Raw genomic sequence first — 22,678 nt, 5'->3', positions numbered from 1 at the left:
TACTCCAAAACCATCTCCCTAAGAGAGCAGTATTGAAACTTTTCACTCTTTTTACTCCCAACTCTCCATGAGTAATAGGTAAACAAATCTGGTTCCAAGCAGATAGCCCAAAGAACAATTAATGGAATAACTGACCAACATATTATGCCTTTCTTACTCATTCCCTTTATACAACACCCATTTAGCAAAATTCTCTTTTTATTAATTTCTATAGGAGCAGGGCAAAAGAGCAAAATGATGTTTTTGATTCTTGTTTCTTTTTACAGTTTTTTTGTCATGGCTTTTGTCTTCTTGGTATCAAGTGATTTTTATTTGTGATTTTGTTACCTAAAAGCTACACCTGAACTTGAAACGGGATGGTGAGCCTAATCAGTTATCGAGTTATTCATGGGGCTACACAATGGAGGGTGGCCCATTCTCCATACCCAACTCCCCACTATATTGTGGCAATGGGATTGGATCTCAATCAATCAAGTCTCTATTATGACTAGCCAGAGAATATACCAACTGAACCATCATCAGTTAGTATGAAGTGAATATTATTGAAAACATAGAATTGAATGAAGGGCAACAATTCTTCTTCCTTCTTTATCCATGAAAATCTCTGTAATTTTAAATAGGAAGAGAACATTATATTTCATTGTTTTCAGAGATTTGGAATGCACTTCGAATAGTTGCAGAAGCTGATTTGACTCTTGCACAAGCAATTGTGGACAGTACAGTTTCTGTTGTTACAAGTGCCCACTTGACAAGACAAGCTGCTATGATGAAAGAGGTGCTTTGCTTAATTTGTTAGCTATGGATTCTTATTTCTTTCTTTGTGCCCTTTAAGTCTTTTGGGATTTGTCTATTACGGAGCTTCCCTTGCAAGTCTAAATATGAATTGCCCAAGTATGTTTTGAGTGAGCCAACTAATTTGATTCATTACAGTTGACAACAGAGAGAGGCTGATCGCCATGCTTCAATAAGATTGAATGTAAATCATGTAGATCACTCATACTCTGAACACTTGAGATATACTTGAAGTATAAATGAACGGAGACACAAGATTCCTTTTGTGGAAATGTGTGGAGAGCTAAGATTTTTGTTTGCTGTATAGCTTGACAGAGTCAGAGAGAAGCACATGGACATGAATGGGTGACAAGGATTATCAGCCTATGCCTATCATTTGGAAATAAAAAAATAGGAGAAATAGTCAAGGAGGTCTGCTCCTTGGATATCTGTGCTCTAACTTTTGAGGCCCTTTAAACTTGCTCTTCATTGGATGTTCAAAAATTGAAGATTGGAATCCACTATAGGCTGCACTTAGGAAGGTTACTCCAAAAACTCAGCAAGATCAAATGACATTCAACAATCTGATTTATGCACTAATTCAGAGTTTCGAAGAATTCTATTAGGACTCTCATGCGTCGCCCAACAAGATGTGTTTGTAACTTAAATGTTTTGAAGCGAGAATGCACATTTATCTCTTATTTGTAATTGATGTTTTGATTTTTTGTGTCCATTTTCAATTTGGATGAATGAAGAGAAAACAAGTTATTTGAAACAAATTACAGTTTTATTTAATAATTGAAAACAATTATATGTTATTTGGATTTTGGATTAAATTTCAGATTATTTTAGTAGAGGAAAAAGTAAATTATTTGAAGCGGCAGTCACAATTACCACTAGAAAATCTGACTACCACTATATGATATTTTGAGCCAAAAATATAGCGGTAGTCAGCATAGGCCTTTAACGGCACTACCACTAAATTCATATTTGTAGTTCTACCGGCAGTTTTGACGAGTTTTAGCATCAGTATTGACTGCCACTAAAAGTGATTTTTCCCGTAGTGCATTCAAACCACAAAGCCAGAACTCAAAATCTCACACGAGCAAGATAAGAGTTGTGAAACTCATTAACCATGATACTATGACATGGCGAAGGGAGGTAATTAATAATATATTTGATGCCCGCACAACACAGGAAATAAGTGCAATTCATCTTTCAATCTCAGCCTCAAATTTGCAGGACAAACTCATATGGAGGTTCACTTCCCATGGTTGGTATACTACGACTTCTGGATACCTTCTATTAGCATCTTCTCGGACCTCTTGTTCTCGGGCATATATTATTTCTAGTAAGATCACATGGCAAGACTTCTAGAAACTGAAGGTATTCCACCAAAATTCCATATCTACATTTGGTGCACCATTCATAATATGCTCCCCACTAGAACTCAACTGAGAAAAGTTTTCAAACACATTGAGGCGCTTTGTCCTTTTTGTATGTCTGAAGATGAAACAGTGGATCACATCTTCCTATACCGCCCTTTTGCTTTAGTGGTGTGGTTTGGATCTAGTCTGGGACTCCATATATCCAACTATCCCAATAGAACATTTTCAGATTGCATTGTCATTTGGAGCCACTTGAATGATAGTGAAGATTCAACAAATAATATGATTTGGAGATGCATCTCAATTGCATGGACCATCTAGATGGCTCGGAATGAATGAATTTTTAACCAAAACAAATGTAGTCCTGAAATGGTTATCAACAAAGCAAACTTGCTCTTCCTAAGCTAGAGTCTACCTAATTTGCAGAATTCAGTTGCAAACCCTCAAATTGCATCTTCCCGCTCTTTTCAGAACCACTAGGTAAAGCCATGTTTGGGATTCTTGAAACCTAATTTTGAAGGAAGGTGAAATCCATCATATGAATGGCCGAACCATGCAAGATGGTTGGGCGAAATTTCAAAAATTTTCTTTCAGCTTTTCAAGAATCGTATTCCCTATTTTAGAAAAACTCCATGTTTCAAGGATCGTTCTTGCACTGAAACCGGATCAATTCTGAAACCAAAAGTAGGGAGAAGTATACCTGATATGGATTCAAAAAATGTAGCTCCAAAAGTGGTAGTTCACGCCCAAATTGAAACCCATAACCAGCCTCCATTGAAGATGCTGTAGCTTGGAATGAAGCTGGTTCAGCAACGCAATTTTCTACAAAACTGCAATTCAACTCTTTGGATCGTACATGGGAGGTGAGCATGAATTTTCTCTGCAATTTTCTTGCAAAATTCAGAGAAGGAACTAATCAAAAATCAGTCGAAGAAAGGGAGATCAAACTAGGGTGTCTGGCGGCAAGAGCAGAGAAGGAGAACTAATAGTAGAAGATTTTCTGAAGTAGTTCGCCTCCTCCCTTTTTATAAGCCTTAAGGAGCACCACTCCTAATCTGATTAGGAGGTTCCTAATCCAAATCTTTATTTGGATTTGGACTCTCTAAGTGGATAATACTTATCCTCTTATCCTAATGGGTGCTCCATACCCTTATCCAGACCCAAATTTGCCCAAGTCACATGACTACTTAAGCTATCATGTGACACCTTGATTAATCCAATTAATCCAATTAATCATGGGCTTTAGGCTCATTAAACAAGTGGCTCACATCCCTAGGTAGTTTCTAGCCCATTTAGGTTCATTTTATATGGCGTGGGACCCCAACAATGACCTTACATAAGCCCATATGGGTTCGACCCAGCCATTGTGAAAAGGCCTGGCCAAATTCACTATCAAATACAGTGAACACCTGAGTTCACCAGTATGGGCTCTTAATGGGCCTGACATTTACAGTAAATGATCATTGAGTCCAACCATCCTATGAAGGCCCAAGGACAATGGACTAAAGTAAGATATAGTCCATCAGGTAAACAACCCTTAATGGTCTCTTACAGTTAACCTCTCAGTCCATAATGATCAAATACTGCCCAACAGGGAAGGACCTCTCCCCTGGTTGCAAGGTACAGTGTTGCATTCTCTGCTCGGATGGGTTTCGGGAATTAAAACATGATATATATTTTGCAAATATTTTTCTTAAAACCTAATATATATATATATATTATCATATAAATATATTTTGCAAAACAAATCTCAAACACGGTTGAAATCAATTGCCGATAGTTTTGATTTCCATTAGAGAGAGTACAGTCCCGATCATTCACTTTGTCTGACAAAGGGGTTCCTATCACTATGATCACACTCTCAAGTGAATTCTCAGACTGCCCCAACACACCTAGGTTTTGACCCCTAAAGGATATCACTTGATTGGAATATCAAAGACAGCCCGATCCGACACTAGTGCAATACCATAATCGAATCTAGGGCATAACTGTAAATTGGTCTGGGTTTAGTGTTTCAAATAGACACACACTACATGTGCTTTGGGTCCAATCTTGGTAGTTGAGACAGGCTGCCCCAACCTTCTTGGCAGCACATTAGTGTTAGCCTTGGCAGGATAAACTCCCCAAGTCTATCCAATGGCTGAGAACATTCTAAACTAACATGAATCTCATAAGTGTCCAGTTTAAGGGATAATTATATAGAAACACACCAATTATAACATGAAGCAATTATGTACTTTTATTCATTTATAATAAATGCATTAGTACATCAATCTGATTGTAGCTAAGTGCATATACTGTCTAACAACTCCCACTTGCACTTAGGTCGAATCTGGTACAAGACTCAGCCTCATGCTGTCCACGTATTTCTTAAACACTTTCTGTATCCGTGGCTTAATCAATGGGTCTGACACATTTTCCGTTGATGCTATATTTTAAATTTGGACATCCCCTCTACCAATAATCTCCCGTATATCCAGTGTTGTCACACAATAGTAGAATGGGTGATATGGTAGGATTCTAAATTACAAGATGAACAACTTCATCCATTAGGCAGCCTCACTAATGGCAATGCGCTTGGCCTCGGTCATGGACTACTTTTCTTACTACACAGGACCCATCGTAAAGATGTAACCAGATGTAGACTTTCTATCATTCAGGTCTGACTGGAAGTCGGCATCAGTATACTCGACCATCTGTAGTGAACTACCATCAAAGACAAGACAATACTCTTTAGTCATTCGAATGTATTTGAGTATGTTTTTCATGGCAGTCCAATGCTCTTGTCCTGGGTTTGACTAATATCTACTTACCACACTCATAACCTGAGTAATGTCTGGTCGAGTGCACAACATGGCATACATGATTCTCCCTACGGCTAAGGCATAGGAAATCTCTTTCATGCTCTCAATCTCTTGGGAGACATACCCTTGGAGGGAGTGGCTCCGTGTCCAAAAGGGACAAATCCCTTCTTGGAGTTCTCCATGTTGTACCTGTTGACAATCTTGTCAATGTAAGTAGATTGGGATAATCCTATTATCCTCTTCGATCTATATCTACAGAGTCAAAGTCCCAAGATGTAGGAGGCTTCTCCAAGATCTTTCATGGAGAATTGCTGTGAAAGCTCATCACCGTAGTCATTCCTACATCATTTCCAATGAGCAGAATGTTGTCTACATACAGAACCGGAAATGTAACCTTATTTTCCACTTATTTCCTGTAAACATAGGGTTCATCCAGATTCTGCTCAAAGTCAAACTGTTTGGCCATAGAGTCAAATCGGATGTTCCAACTTCTGGAAGCTTACTTTAATCCATAGATGGATCTGTTTAGTTTGCACACCATGTGTTCCTAACCAAATGAAATAAAGCCTTGCGGTTGCTGCATATAGATATATTCAGTAAGATCTCCATTCAAGAACGTCGTTTTGACACCAATATGCCAAATCTCATAATCATAGTGTGCTGCTATGGCAAACAGAATCCGAATGGATTTAAGCATAGCCACAGGCGAAAAGGTTTCCTCATAATCGACTCTCTCTTTCTAAGTGTGCCCTTTCACTACAAGACGAGCTTTATAGGTCTTAGAGAGAAGATGAGAGGCCGGAGAGAGGTTGATTAGGGTTCATCGCCGCCTGTGATTCATCGCCGCCCTTGTTGGTTTCGTTCAATCAGGTGAGAGATGAGAATAGTCCATCCCCGAATGAAGAAGAAAGGTATGGTTAAATATTAGGGCATAAGGGTAGTTTTGTAATTTTTAGAAACTCAGGGGGTATTTTTATAATTTCAAAGAAGTTTGGTTAAACCGGGTCAAAGGGTGGTCAAACCGGGGTTTCGGATGTATGGTTGAGATCTTGGGTCAGAAAATGGGGGGTTGAGATGGGTTTGAGTGTTGAAGAGGTTTGTGTGAACGGATTAGCGAGATTGACCGAAATGTCATCTTTTTAGATGAAAGGGTAAATGAGGGTATTTTAGAATGAAATTTCATAGGATGGGCTTTTTGGGCATTTTGAGTTTATTGGTGGGGTCAGATTGGCTAATTGGGCCTGGATCGGGCAGATTTGGAATTTGGTCAATCTAGAGCCTCAAAATTGAATTTTTATGTGATTGGGGGTAAATGAAGGTGTTTGGGACTGAAATTTCACAAGTGGGCATTTGAAGGGGTCTGGAATCTGACGATGAGGTCTGATTAGTCTTAGAGGGTCAAGATCATAGGAATTTGGGTCAATGGGATGTTTTAGAATGAAATCTTGGTTTGATAGAGGGACAAATGAGGGAGTCTAGTATTGGAACTTCATGGGCAGGTGTTTTGGTGTGTCTAGAGTCTAAAGTGTGGCCTGATCGGCTCGGGTGTGTCAAGATCAAGGTAATCTGGGTTCTGAGTGTTTAGGCTAATGAGGGAGGTCAAAATGGAATCTTTGTTTGATGAGGGGAGAAATAGGGGAATCTTGTGTTGAAATTTTATGGGTAGGCGTTTTGGGAGATCTTGGGTCTGAGGGTTGTGTCAGATCTAGTGTTTGAGGTGTCAGTAGGGGTCGATTGGGGTCATCGGATTGGTATCGAACAGGTTTAACGGTGGATATGAGGGCTCTCAGGGTAAAACTTGGGTTTTCTAGGTTTTTGGGTGTTTCGGAGAGGTCGGAAGGGTCTAAACGAGTGTTTGGGGTGAATTGGAGGCTCAGGCAGTGAATCAAGCAAAAATCGGGTGTTAACAACTGCCCCTCTTTGTTGTGAGGTAGGAAACTACGAAACAACAAAGACCAAAAGAAGCATACAGAGATTTTTGCGAAGGGCAGTTTGGAAGAGGGGCAAAACGAGGAAGGTTGAGCGAGACGAAAGGGAGTTCCCATACAACATCGTTTCATCATGTTCAGGCCATTTTATTCTTGGCAAAGTGACCCTTCCTATGTATCAAGAACCTTCGGAATCAGGGTACATTTGCCGTAAAGAAAGAAAAAGAAGACAAAACGAATAAAATGAAAAGAATGATAAAGGCTTGGTTAAAATTTCGATGTGCAAGTGTGGTGGAAAATACTCGTGTTATAAAGCGAAGAAATCAATGACTTATGATGTGCCAAATTGGCAAACAATTTATGTGCTATAAAGCAGAGAAATCAGTAATTTATGGTGTGCGAAAGAGGCAGTAAACTCATGTGCTATTCGACGGAGAATCCTAATTTACGATATCCTAGAGGCAAAAACTTATGTGCTATGTAGCGGAACAATTATGATCTATGATTTGCTAGATACGAAAAACTTATATGCTATGTAGCGGAAAATCCTAACCTATGATGTGCCAAAGGTGGAAAGCTCATGTGCTATGAAGCGAGAAAATTGGTGATTTATGATGTGCCAGATGGCGGAAAATCTATGTGTTATGTAGTGGAAAATCTGATTTATGATGTCCTATATGCAAAACTCATGTGCTATGCAACGGAAAAAATTTGATTCATGATGTGCAGACGCGAGAAACTCATATGCTATGCAGCGGAAAATCCTTGTTTGTGATGTGCCAAAGGTGGAAAACTCATGTTCTATGTAGTGGAAAATCTGATTTATGATGTGCCAGATGGCGGAAAATCTTATGTGCTATGCAGTAGAAAATCTGATTTATGATGCGCTAGAGGCAAAAGCTTATGTGTTATGTAGCAGAAAAAATCTGATTTATGATGTGCCAGATGGTAGAAACTTATGTGCTATGTAGCGGAAAAACATCATCTATGCTGTGCCAAAGGCAGAAAACTCAAGTGCTATGCAGTGGAAAATCTGATTTATAATGTGCTAGATGCGAAAACTTATGTGCTACATAGCGGAAAAATTCTGATTTATGATGTGCTAGATGGCGGAAACTTATGTGCTATGTAACGGAAAAACCTCATTTGTGATGTACCAAAGGCGAAAAACTCATGTGCTATGCTGCGGAAAATCTGATTTACGATGTGCCAAATGGCGAAAAAATTATGTGATGTGTAGCAGAAAAACTCATGTGCTTTAAAGTAGGAAAATATGTGGTATACTGCGGAGAAACATGTGCTACAAAAGCGGAAAATTCCATGTGCAATGGCGAAAAACTTATTATGCAATGATGGAAACTTGATTTATTCAGTGCCAGAGGCAGAAAACTCATGTGCAATAACGGAAAATCTTATGTGCAATGGCGGAAAATTTCTGTGCAATAGCGAAAAATTTATGTCCAATGGCGGAAGAATTTACTGTGCAATAACGAAAATCCTGATTTATTCTGTGTCAGAGGTGGAAACTCATGTGTTATAAAGCAGGGAAACTTGTGCTAAAAAGCGGAAGAACATGCGTTAAAAAGCGGAAAATTTTGATTTATTCTATGCTAGAGGCGGATGTGCTATGCAGCGGAAAACTCATGTGCTATAAAACAGGGTAACCTATGTTAAAAAGCGGAAAATTCTGACTTATTCTATGCTAAAGGCGGAAACTCGTGCTATAAAGCAGATAAATCTGTGCCAAAAAGTGGAAAGTTCTGATTTATTCTGTGCTAGAGGCAGATGTGCTATGCAACGGAAAACTCATGTGCTATAAAGCGGAAAAACATGTGCTATAAAGCGGAAAAAACATGTGCTAAAAAGTGGGAAATTTTAATCTGTGATGTGCGAAAGAGCGGAAAATCCCTATGCTGTAGAGCGGAAAGAAGTATGTGAAATGGTAGAAAAACGTAAGTGCGATGGCAGAAACTCGATTTATTCTATGCTAAAGGAGAAAAACTTATGTGCAGTAGCAGAAAATCTCATGTGCAATAGCGAAAAAATATTGATTTATTCTGTGCTAGAGGCGGGAAACTTATGTGCAACAGTGGAAAATCTCATATGCAATAGTGGAGAGTCTCATATGCAATGGTGGAGAATTCATATGCAATAACGAACAATCTTATGTGCAATGGCAGAAAATTCCTATGCAATAACGAAAAAATTTATGTGCAATAACAGAAATTCTAATTTATTTTGTGCCAGAGGCGGAAAATTCATGTGCAATGGCGGAGAAATTAATTATGCAATAGCAGAAAAGTTTTTGTGCAATAGTAGATAAATTATTGTGTAAAATAATGAAAATGATGAGAAAAATAAGAATTTAAAAATGCCAAAAATATGCCAAATGCAAGATGCGATAAAAAGTTCAAGAAGTATCATCTCACTTAATCGTTCTTCTTATTGGGAACCATTTCTCTTCACATTTTTAACACACTTCGCATTTTCTTTTTATTACTTATGTTTTTTTTTGTTTCTTTTTTGTTTTTGTTTTTGTTTTTGTTTTTTTTATTTTCTCTTTTTTTATTATATGTTTTGGTGCACAATGATCAACTGAATTCCTTTTTGAAAGACTTTTGCAATGGTGTAGCCTGAGATTCTTTGAGACATATCTGTACTCGATTTGGGTGTCAAAAGTCATGGGTTGCCCTCATTTTATCTCTCTTCTTTTCTTCTTTTTTCTTTCCTTTTTTTTCTTTGTAACTTCTAGAATAGAAAGACAATGCAACTCAAACATAAAGGAGATGGGATTTTTATCTTCTTTTTACTGTACACCTCTCTGGGGGTTATGAGACTGAAACAGGAGATGACAAAACAACTATGTCCAAAGGGACCCACATCACACCTTCGCAAAAGATAAAAGTATTCTACCCCTCTTCAAGAGAGTTGATCAAAACCTTAGCCATTATAAAGGCATGTGCATCAAAAATGCAAAAGAGACAATCATGTATTCGCTTTGAGAAACACCCGAGTTTTATGGGAAACTGCCCCAGTTCCTGGTTAACAAGAGGATTTGTGGTGGGAAATGACTAATTTAAGAAGGTTCTGATCAAAATCCTTCACCACCAGCCAATTAGGAGCCTTCACTAATCGAGGAGGACTTGGTGAATGGGACGAAACGTGGTCTAGGACAAGGGATCTGAAATGAGGGGTGAAGGCTCAAAAACATATTTACAATGGGAAATGAGATATTTGACCTTTACGCAGGCTGTTATTTTATCTTTCTCTTCATTTTTGTTTATCTTTTCTTCTTCCTTTTCTTTCTTTCTCTCTCTCTCTCTCTCTCTTTTTCATTTTTTCTGTGCTCTTCACATCTCCAAATAGGAATTATGTTACTTCACTGATCATGGAGGACTTTTCTTCTTTTTTTTACCGCTTTTGTCTTTTCCAACATCCTGCAAAATATTTCTTCACCATTCCCTCTCACTTTTCATCTACCTAAGATTCCTTACTCTGATTTTCTCTGAATTCCATTCCCTCAAAGTTTTCCAATTTTCCAAATTTCCTTGATCATTCCTCCATTCTAAGTTGCTCCAGTTTCTTCTTCTTTGTTCATTCATCATTCTCCTTTTATCTCTCTTTTTTTTTTCTTTTTTTCTTATTCTCTCTCTCTCTCTCTCTCTCCCTCTCTCCCTCTCTCTCTCTCTCTTTGCCCTACAAAGGCGCATCGGGAATTTAACAAGTTCACCAAGGAAAAGGTATTTATGCATTTGCTCAATCGGGCTGACTAACGGATTTTAAGAAATGATAGGGTCACTTGGGAATTAAAAATAGCCAAAGGCGGCCTCCAGTCCTTTCCCTTATTAATTGGTGAAGCACTACGCCATGATGATACCCTTACTCTATACTGACTCTGGGGAAATTGGTAGAGGATACACATTTAAATTGTCAAAACTTCCCCAGTTTAAGGGCACTTGGGTGTTTCTAGACAAGGTTGGGATTTATGCTCAAGGCTATTTGAAATGTTCGATGAGATGGGTAGGGGTAGGCATTAGTGTTTTTATTCATCAGACTATTCCCTTCCTCGAGTATTTCCATATGCGAGTCATGATTGTCAACTACCTTTTTACGTAGACATGTTTTTGAGATTCATTACAAATCCTCGATTTTCTTAGGTTTCAATTATGTAACTTTCTTAGACGGGGGAATCTTCATCTATTCTAAGGGTAACGAGGCCCAATGGGGTTTATTGTTCCATCATGAATAAGTGATTCAGGAAAAACCAAATGATAGAAAAGGGTTGGGGAAAATTGGTAATTTATTGAAGGAAGAGGCCGGACCCGTGAGATGGGCTGCTCTACGTACCCCTGTGAAAGGGATCAGGCTGAACATAGTTCAGTGTGTGTTTTTGAATGACACAAAAACAAAAAAGGGATAGGGACTATGTATAATGACAAGAGGATGCTCTCGATGAATCTGGAAGTATGGTAGAGAGCATTGTCTCCCTACTCTGGAAGTTACATCTAAATCGGCAAAGGTGCCCCAGCATCAGAGGCATCAATTGAAACAGTCGATTAAGCAAACAGACAAATTATTCTCGACTCTTGGCGAAACCTCTGAATCTATCACATAAATGTCTTCCTTAGGTTGGTTCTCCATTGCACATTCTACAGTCTGCCCAAAGGTCAAGTCTTCAATTACCAATGATGGTTCAAAATTGGAATTGGTGACTTTACTCAATCAAGGCTGCAACGACATCAAATTTTTCTCCTTATAGTGACTACCTCCTTTGAGAGTTGGCAGAAAATTAATGGCATGCTTTGGTCGAGGCCAAGAGGTCCAACTAGTTGATGTCTTGACTCTAAGAGAATGGGCCATTGGCCCTCTAATGGGAGTAATAAGAATACTAGGATTGAAAAAGCCTTTCCTTCACCCAAAAAATTGATGGAAGTGTCAATTTTTTCCCCTGAGTCGAGTAGTAGGTTTTGGGGGGCTTTTGTAAAATGTTGCATTTGCACAAGGTCCTGGTAAGTGAGAATGTTACCATCAATCAAATCTTGAATTGCAAAATTCAAATGCCAGCAGTGGTCGGTGGTGTGACTGGGTCCTTGATGATATCCGTAGTGAGCATTTTCATCATAGTTTCTAGGTTTGGACTCTTATTGGAGGCCTCCATGTAAGCAGCCGCAAAAATCTAGCTTGAACTAAAGTAGGGAGCAGTTGAGAATGAGCACATGGCAAAGGGGAAAGCTTTCTTCTTTCCTTTTGTGGAGACTGCTGAGTGATCAGGGTTATGGGAGGCAGATGATATGTTTGTGCTTGCATGGGTGAGGGATAATATATTTGCTCGGGGGTGGTCCAACTAGTTTGAGAGGATCCAGGGTAAGCTACAACTTTGAAGCTTTTAGGATACTGGGCTTGAGGTACCTGAGACTCAATAAAAGAAATAGCTTAAACTTCATTCTCTTCATTATACTTTGGAGAGGATTTCCCAACTAATGGTGAATTCTTGGGGATCATCACCGGGTTGATCCGACCCTACTTGAGAGCCTCTTCAATTCTGACAACTCCATTCACGACATTACCAAAACCTTTCAAAAGTTATGCAATCAGTAATGTATGATATGGATCCTTTAATGTCTTGGTAAACAACCGCACCATCTCTTCCTTTGGCATCGGGTGCCGCAATTTAGCTGTCATTTCACGCCACCGATATGCACAATTCAAGAAACTTTCCTCTGAGTTCTGAGACATAGACTCAAGTTCTACTCGATCAGGTGCTAACTCCATGTTGTAAGAAAACTGATCCAAGAATGCTTCTGAAACACCTTTCCAAATTCTCTTCTTTTCATCTGCCAAATTTGCGAACCAAGTTCTAGCACTCCTTGTAAGGCTCTTCTGAAACATCTGAATTGGTAACTTCTCATTTGATCCATATTGAAACATATCACCGCAAAAGATCTTCATATGGGTTTGTGGGCATCCCTTCCCATCATATTTTTCAAGGTCTAGCATTTTGAACTTAACAGGCAACATTGCATTAGGGTACATGCACAACTCTCTGAAATTTGTAACTTCCAAGTTCCGAACTTCTTTCAACCTCTTCAAGTCATCCTTCATCTGCTTTATTTTAATCTTTAGGGGATCTTGGAGTAAAGGCCTAGGTCATAGCTGACTTCGTCACTGAATGCATGTTTAGCACGCCAACCCTTAGGGATGAACTCGTCAACACCTCAGAGGCTTCAACCAGTGCAACACTTATCCTGCCTAGGACGAAGAGCCCTAGATCCTCCATGTTGACAGCACATCTAACCAGAGAGGAAGCTATGTTGGACTAATTCTCTACGGACCTAGCAAGGTCAAATTGGAGTATGCCCTCCCATTCACATTTTGAGCATCGAATAATGAAGTTGACTACAAGATGCTGACAGTCGGGTTATTACTGGCAAAGGAGGTCGATGCAAAAACATCTAGTTGTCTACAGTGGCTCACAACCAGTGGTGAACCAAGTGAACATGCAGTATGAGGCAAGGAAGCCCACCATGTTGGACTATTTATCCAAGGTTAAAGAGCTCCTGCCCAACTTCCACCCTTGCTACATCCAACATGTTCCAATGTTTGAAAACACTGAGGCTGACGTGCTCTCAAAGTTGGCTGATGTGACAGGCATTACGATGATGATAGTATACATTGAAGACCTACCACGACCTGGCATAGAAAGAGTGGCAGAAGAGGTCACTCCCATATTGGTTGCAGAATCAAACTAGATAGATCCACTCATTAACTATCTGCGCTACGAGGCCTGATCAACAGAACGCAGTGCAACTCAAAGGGCGGGCTCGTAGTCAACTTGCTATGTTATCATTGGTGAGCAGCTATACCGCAAATCATTCACGCTCCCCTACTTATGTTGTTTGTGTCCAATGGAAGCAAATCAAGTGTTATGTGAGATCGACGAACGTCTCTACGGAGGACACTTGGGGGGCAGGGCACTAGCCCAAAAGGCATTACGACAAGGCTATTACTGGCCCACAATGAAGGTGGATGTAGTGAAGTTAGTTCCGAAGTGCAACAAGTGCCAGTGGCACGCTAACAAATAACAACAACCTGCCACCAACCTAAGGTACCTTACCAACCTGTGGCCATTCTCATAGTGAGGGATAGACATCCTTGGTCCCTTCCCACCTGCAGCTAGGCAGAGGAGGTTCTTGGTGGTCACGGTGGATTACTTTACGAAATGGGTGGAAGCCGAGCCACTGGTATCAATCACAACTCGGAACGTGCAGAACATTTTCGGGAGGAACATTGTCTGTAGATTCAGACTCCCTAGGGTGCTGATATTAGACAACAGGAAGCAATTCGAAGACATCAAGTTTCAGAACTAGTGTGCCGAGATGGGAATCCAATAGAGCTTCACCTCGATGGCCCACCCCTAGGCGAACGGTCAGGCCGAAGTGACAAACAGGGAAATCTTCCACAGATTGAAAGCTCGGCTTTCCCAAGCTAAGGGTTTGTGGGTGGACGAGCTATCAATGTTCTCTTGGCCTACTAGACTACCATCAAGATGGCGACTGCGATACTCCCTTCAACTTGACGTATGGGGCAGAGGCCATCATCCCAGCCGAGATCGAAGTGTTGACCTTGCGGTTTGAGACATACGACGTGGAGGCTAACGGGGATGAACTGTTGACTAACCTCAACCTAGTCGAGGAAGTTCATGACTTAGCCTACATTCAGACCGTGGCATACTAACAGCAAGTAACTCAGTACTATAATGCTCAAGCTAAGAAATGCCAATTTTGAGTTGGTGACCTAGTACATAGAAAGGTTATGGTATTTGAGCCTGGCATGGGAAAGCTAGGTCCAAACTGGGAAGGCCCTTACAGAGTTCTCAAGGTGATCGGCGAAGGCATGTATGAGCTCGAAACATTGGAGGGGAGGCAGGTACCCCATGCATGAAATGTTGATAACTTAAGGAGATACTTCCTATGAGTTTGGAAGTTTCAAGCTACATCCACAAAAGCAATAGTATAGACTGCTTGCTACGGCGACCTTGTCAAACCGTTAAACGAAGAAGGGGAAACCAAACTGCTTTCAGCTCTAAGGCCCCCTATGCTAACCTTGAAAGACGTTGGCAACTTGGCATCTCTTCGACTTAGCCGAGGAGATACAACAGTTCGAAAGCGTCTTGACTTAGCCGAAATCGCAAGTCTAGTCGCTTTGGCATCTAGGCATTGGTGCACCTCATCACCTCAGCTCGCGTTTTACACATAACCAACTTTCTAAAACAAAAAACAATTGGTGTGAAGGATGACACTGTATATGCAAAGGAAACCGATCTCTTCATTAAAAAGGGCATAATACAAGGCCATTCGAAAAAAAAGAGAAGAATGACTTTTCTAAAGATAACTGAGCTCGGAGGCTCGACATACAATATGTACATGGGGGTCCAAGAAAAGAGGCAAGAAATTCAGACATTCTGGGGCTCGTCAGTGCCCACAGCATCCACACCATCAGCATCGATGCTAGTTCCACTGCTTGTGCCGCCTTCAACGCCTACAACCTCATCTTTCTCCTCAAAATCAGGTTCCTAGTTGACCTGACCCATCATCTCGTCAGTGCATGCCAAGGTCTTCAACTTCTCCATGTTCAGATCCAGGTACACCAAGACCACAAACATCCGACACAACTTGAAGCTCTGATGAAAGGCGTTAGACCCGAACTCCTCCCTCTCTTTCAAGAAATTAGGCAAGGTCTTGAATTCCTCAACTGAAAGGACCTCGGCAGCATGGACGTCTTCGAGAAACTTAGAGTGTTGCTCCTTGTGTTCAACTTCCTTTTTTTGCAACTCACGGCTCTTAAGCTCCAGCTCCTCGGTAGCCTCCTCCTCTGAATCTCGGGCCCTCGCCAGACCTCCCTCAGCCTGCCCCAACAAGGAATGTGCCAGGGTGCTTGCCTATAAAAAAAGTAATAGGAAAGGAAAATGAATGAGGAATGGGAATCATGAAGAATACAATGGGGAAGGTCGGGAACATACCAACATGAGGCAACACATGAGCTTTGCGTCAAGCTCACTGGGATGTGATTCACGGAGCTTCGCGATTTCGTCGTGAAAGATGACCTCCTTACTCTTCACTAGGGCAGTTCGGAAGTCCATGATGGTACGCTTTTCCTCAGCAATGGCCTCAACGTCTGAAGCAGCGGTTGCTTCGGCCTCAAGCTGCGGAAGGGGCTCCCCGGGAGTCCGGACGACCTCAGGTTCTAGCGAGGTCCTCTTTGGCCGATCTTCCTCAAAAACGTCTACCACCGGCATGGCTTTAGCTGCACTCCGCCCAATAGGTTTGGGAGCAACGACTTGAGTTGCCTCTTGGGGAGTCACTTTCCTCTTCTTCCTCTTCATAGCTTTGAACAGTATGGAAGTTGGCATGCTTGACATGTTTCCTACATGAGAAGTCAAAAGATAAGTCAAAACAAAAGAGGGAAAGGAATATGCCCGAACCTAGAATAACAACCTATTCGGAGGAATCACCCGACTTGGATCAGCTTCTCCTTGGCCAAGAATTCACTCAGCTCTGACCTCTTGTCCACTAAGACCTTCACCCTTATCTACATCCGTTTACTTAGTGTATCCTCCCCAGTGTCCCTAGTTCCCTCTTTCCAGGTCATTGGGAAGGACCATCCGCTATTCTGGTGAAGGAAGAAATATTTCCTCTTCCAGTCCGATATCTTGGAGGGGAAGATGTTCAACAACTTACACCCAAGGCGATAGGACAAGTAATAGCTATACATCTCGAAGGGATTTTGCTTTATGTGGCATTTGTTGATGGTCTTGAGATCAAAAGGGAAGCCGATGTGGTGACAAAAAAAGATTGGGTCGACTAGAGTCCTAATGGAATTGGGGTGGACTGACCTATGATGACATTGTAATATTTCAACACCTCGGGAATAAGTAAATGAAGGGGGAACTGAAGACCCGCTTTAAGGGCCTCCTCGAAAACAGTGATATCGTCTTCGTCGTACTCCCATGGTACTGCCCAAGGGGAAGGGAATAGATGTACTGGTCCAGGATCCTATATTGAGCCATGAGCTTGTAAACGTCCTCGACAGTTAGCTCAGTGGGACCAAACTCGGGTTTACTCTTAGGCGGTGGATGGGAGGATGAGGCCCTCTTATGAGAACCTTGCCATTCTTGGGTCGAGGACCCCTCCTCGACCTGGCAGGACAAAACCCTCTCTTCCCCGGACTCAACACAAAACATAATGCAAGCTAAGGATAGGACTAAGGGAAGATGACTCACCTAGAATGAATAGACCAACCTCACCGACTACACCAATAATCTCAACAATGCCAAGCTCCGCAATCTCACTATGCACCAAAACTCCAAAGTCAGGGACGATAGAAATGGACCCCCAATTGTCTTATTTATAGATAGACGAACCGAGCTATGGACAATTGAGATCAATTGGATCCAACAGTTCGCAAGGACATGGCGGTTCGTATTCCAAGGCAAAATTGATTTAGCATGTCTTTGACGTCCACGAGACCTAACGACTACGTGGCATCCGCAGGTGCCCAGAACACTACCTCATGGCCGGGTCAAACCAATCAAGCCAATCCGATCTTGAACCGTTGGTTGGACCACAATCGAAGGCAGAGCTCGGGCCAAATCACTTCGGGTTAATACTACTCCTTCACAGATCTGATTGTCCGAACTTGGTAGTGGGGGGGGGGGTAATTGATGAGGGACGATTTAGCCCTCTAGTGACATGATGACACGTGGCATTTCATAGCAGTCATCCAACATCTCAGCACCACGTAGGTAAACCTCGGGAGCACTTTAGATACCTTGCAACAGCCTTGATGACCCCAACACTGCTCTGGTAGGCCGAACTACGAACGACCCGACAAGACATTAGGTTGGCGTAAGAGGCGACCTGCTTCCGCCGACCTGACCTGACTTCGGTTAGTGACCTACCTAATGTGTCGGGCGACCTCCTCCTTAAACGAACTATCGTCTCTAATTTCCCTTGGATCACAATGCCATGTCGAAAGAGCTAATTATCACCCCGCCCGCTTCGGGTGCAAATAGATAAACACTACCCGCTTACGTGGAGTCCACCTCCAAGCATGAAACCACCTCTGAATCAGATGGGCCAAAGATCTCGAATGCGCTTCGTGAGCCTTACGGCATCTTACCTATATAAAGGCATCCCCTTTAACAGAAGAGTTACGCGCAATTAAGCTCTCAAGCACACTAGCTCTTTTGCTTTTTGCAATCATCTTGCAGTTCACCGACTTAATTATCAAAGTACCCACATCGGGTCAAGCAACCCAAATACTCTGATTGCTTCTTTCTTGCAATTTAGCCATGTGACCTACCGAGCACGACGTCCAAACTGTCTGCCAACAAAGAGCATCAGATCACGCAGCACCACTATCCATGGGATATTATGGATGCTCGTTAATATCTCTCTTTCCATTCATGGGGAGATATTCCTAGTACACACGATAGCATGATAAGCCACGAAGAAGCCAGCGTATTCCTCGGCCAAATCCAAGGTTCATGGACTAAGTCATGGCAGCAACAACCAGTCCTTAGTTGTCAGTTATCTTTGCTTCCACTAGATTTATGGATTCCTATTTTCCAACAAGTTATTTTGGTTATGTACATAGTGCAATTCTAGGATGTAAATACTCATAGTAGTGGTCTGAATTTTAGGAAGAAGTTGTCAGTTATTCCTTGCCTTCGATGAATGAAGGAAGGCAAAGAAAATTTATCCCAAAACCTTGAGGTTTTGTTCTCACCCTAAGAGAGCAATTTACTTCTTGCGCTTCTGACTGGGACCTATCATTGGTATCAGAGCCAGGTTGCAATGTCAACCAACAAAGAACGGATTGAGGCGTTGGAGGCTGGGCTAGGTGGAGTTCAAGAGGGTATGCTACAACTTGAAGAAATTATTAACAGGTTGTCTGAGGCTTTACTCACGTCTATAGAAAGCTCTAACAATGGTCGAGGGAATTCAAGGACACAACACGATGAGAATGAAGGGGGGAAGCCAATTTTCTCCTCCAAAATGGAAAGGCTTGAGTTCCCAAAATATTCAGGTGATAATCCAACAAAATGGTTTAATCGAGTAGCTCAATTTTTTGAGTTTCAGGGCACGCCAGACAACCAAAAGGTGTCTTTAGCCTTGTTTCATCTGGAAGGGGAGGCCAATCAATGGTGGCAATGGCTCCGTCGTGCATATCAAGAGGAAGGGTGAGTGGTGACCTGGGAACTATTTGAGGAGGAATTATGGGCTCGTTTCGGACCAACGGAGTGTGAGGATTTTGATGAAGCCCTATCTAAGGTTTGACAGGTTGGGTCCCTGCGCAACTACCAAAAAGAGTTTGAAAGATTGGGCAACCAGGTGCAGGGATGGTTGCAAAAATCACTTGTGGGATCGTTCATGGGTGGGTTGCGGCCCGGAATTGCTGAAGGTATACACATGTTTAGACCAAAGACGTTGAAAGAAGCGATAAGCTTGGCGCACATGAAGGATGATCAATTGCAGCGGCAGCGACGATTCTCACAACCGTTATCGGCTCACACTTCGCTATCATCGCAATCAACTACAAAGGCTGCACCTGTTAAGAAACTTTCATGGGATGAAATGCAAAGGAGACGTGCACAAGGACTATGCTTCAATTGCGATGAAAATTTTTCTGCAGGTCATAGATGCAAGGGCCCTCAACTTCTTTTGTTGGAAGGTGGTTTCGAGGAAGAAACTAAAGAAGACATCAACGTAACCGACACCGACCTTCCTTGCAACCCCGAGATTTCCTGTCCTGAACCTTGAGGACAAGGTTCCACTTGGAGGGGGGGGTAATGATAAGCCACGAAGAAGACAGCGTATTCCTCGGCCAAATCCAAGGTTCATGGACTAAGTCATGGCAGCAACAACCAGTCCTTAGTTGTCAGTTATCTTTACTTCCATTAGATTTATGGATTCCTATTTTCCAGCAAGTTATTTTGGTTATGTACTTAATGATATTCTAGGATGTAAATACTCGTAGTAGTGGTCTGAATTTTAGGAAGAAGTTGTCAGTTATTCCTTATATATATTTCCCTTTGATGAATGAAGGAAGAGAAAGAAAATTTATCCCAAAACCTTGAGGTCTGTTCTCACCCTAAGAGAGCAATTTACTTCTTGCGCTTCTGACTGGGACCTATCATAGCATATGGTGGTAGAGATGTGGAAAAAGTTTGTGGATAGGAGATCCTTAGTGTCTAATCCATTTAGAGCCACTTCGAATTGGAATGAGAAGTTGTATACCTAGTGCTGGTCAAGGAGAGACTTGAACACAGTCTTGCTCTCCATACACCACTTGGCCCAAGCCACAAGCTTTGGGCGATGAACTTCAATATTGAAGTTCCCTCTTGCTTCTCTTGCTTCGTAGACGTAGAACCAGATATCAAAGGGAATGGGTGACGTCCACGAAGCCCATTGTCTCCAAGCTCTCCCTCCAAGAGTTTGGAGCACTCTATAAACTCTTTCATTGCCTCCTGCTCCTTTGGTGGCCCAAATCCTCTTTCCCAAGTCAAAAAAATCTGTTGGGCAGAACACGTCGTCGCACGATTGTTCATAACCAGTAAGGGACGTTGTACGAACGTTGTGGGAATCGTACGTTCCATGAGAACGAACCTCTTTTCTAAAAGCATCGATTTATCACTTCCAATTTCCAAAGATTGGGTGCTATTTTATGCGAGAATGGCTCATTTCTCTCGTTATTTATTTATTTTTTTGCCAAATAAATGCATTTCTACTCCTTAAAAACTCCACGAAGAAAGGAAATGATCTGGGAACGTTGCCAAATGGGGTCTTAGCCTTTAATTTGCATAATGTCGGAAATAATAACCAAACATCAGCTTTTAAGCACAAACAGGCATAAACCATGTTTATATATAAGATTGTGTTTGGTTGTAGTACAATTTTATTTGCATTAGTACAAATGCATGTGAGTATAAATGAAAAGAACATTCTGGTTTAATTTTATTTTATTTCAAGTCTTATTTTACTTCATTTATACTGCTATCAAACAAAATAAGATAAATTTTAAAATAAAAATATATCATAATTTGCACCGAAATCATTTATACTACCATGGTTTTGCACCAGTGCAAATAAATTCACATTACAATCAAAGTCTAAAAATCAATGAAAGACATATCTTAGAATTCTATGAAAAAAAACAAAATTAATTTTCCTATAAAAAATGTTCATTACCTAATGACCCGATGTTCGCCCTAACTTTGGTATTTTTTGTATGCTATTTGTATGATAATGTGGGTTATTGAACCAACAATTCATATTTCTAGAATAAGCACAAGAACATTTGCTTGAGCACAACTTATTATAGCTTTTCAATTAGTATGCTATTGTTGGATATCGAAACTAATAATTCATTTCTCGAGAATAAGTACAAAGGTATATTTGTGTACAACTTTTTATATAACTTTCTCAACAAGAATACATGGTTCGCATGGCAACACATTAGGACATTTTCCCATAAATTTATGTGAGGAGAGTGAGATTTGGGCTTGATTTTGGGAGGGCTGAAGCCAGCGATAAACTTTGAATAAGCCACTTAAAAGAAGATTCACAGAAAGCCCTTCCTTTTTGTTTTAAAAGAATTATTTCGATCTTTTTTTTTTTTATTCAAATAGAGAAAATGACTGTTCAGTCCATCACAGAATTCTTAATCCCATCATATATGTTTCTGCACCAAATAAGGTTTATAGACTGTCCAACGGGTTGATTTGATTATTGTCATAAAGCACACCTAGGCAACTTGTCTTCATTAATATTTTATCAAAATTTATACACACGTGACACCACCATGTATAAATATTTTTAAAACCCAATACTATCCCATCTCTCTTCCTTCAATTCTCATCCTCCTCTTCTTAGAAAATGACACCACCTTTTCTATCTCTCTCTGACGCCATTCTCAACGTTTGAAGCAAGGGGGATGGGCTCGGCCGCACTCATATAGAAATCCCACAATTAGTTCTAGTGTTAGTCACCCTTTTCTCTCTCTACCCCACAGCTGAGCAACAACAAACCGGCAAGCCATCCTGGAATCAAGATCACCACCATTACCGAACCCAGCAACAACAGCAACAGCGAAGCTGACGGGTTACGAATAATTGGAGATAGGTTGAGGAAACTCGTCGAAATCAATTTCAGTCTAGGGCTTTTTCTCTTTCACTGAAGTACTGGACTCCAACTCGAGATCAGGAGCGCTCTAAATACCGGCATATGTATTTGTTTTCATAATCTCATCATTTCTTTGTCTTCTTTATATTCATCTAATTGATTCGCTTCTTGAGCTATTCGGCCATTTTGGATTTTGGGTTTATGAAACATTTTCAATCCATCACCTGGGTAGTTGCAAGAATTGTGATTCCCTTGTCTCTTCTGGGTTATTAACCCAAGATGATTATTAAGCATGCTTTTTAAAAACAACCCGGAGACTGAATCGGTCAGGGGTCCAGTTATCATATCGAATGGTCCGATTATTTGGATTATTCTGACAAAAAATAAAAATAAAAATAAAAATAAAATGGTCAAAATCGTTTGAACGGTTCGAATAGTTAATTGCCCAGGTCAGTGGTTTGTTGACCAAAATCAATGATTTTAGACAAATTTCTGGTTTTGGGGAAAACCGAAACCGATCAAGTGATCAGTTCCTGATTTTTCTAGTCCGACCATCCGATCCAGTCCAGTTTTGGAAACCATACTATTAAGTATTACGGTAGAAG

This window comes from Nelumbo nucifera, chromosome 3 (genome assembly GCF_055504915.1).
Source record: "Nelumbo nucifera cultivar China Antique chromosome 3, China Antique-T2T, whole genome shotgun sequence".
In the NCBI taxonomy this organism is placed as follows: Eukaryota; Viridiplantae; Streptophyta; class Magnoliopsida; order Proteales; family Nelumbonaceae; genus Nelumbo; species Nelumbo nucifera.
Note: the sequence above shows the minus strand (reverse complement) of the source record.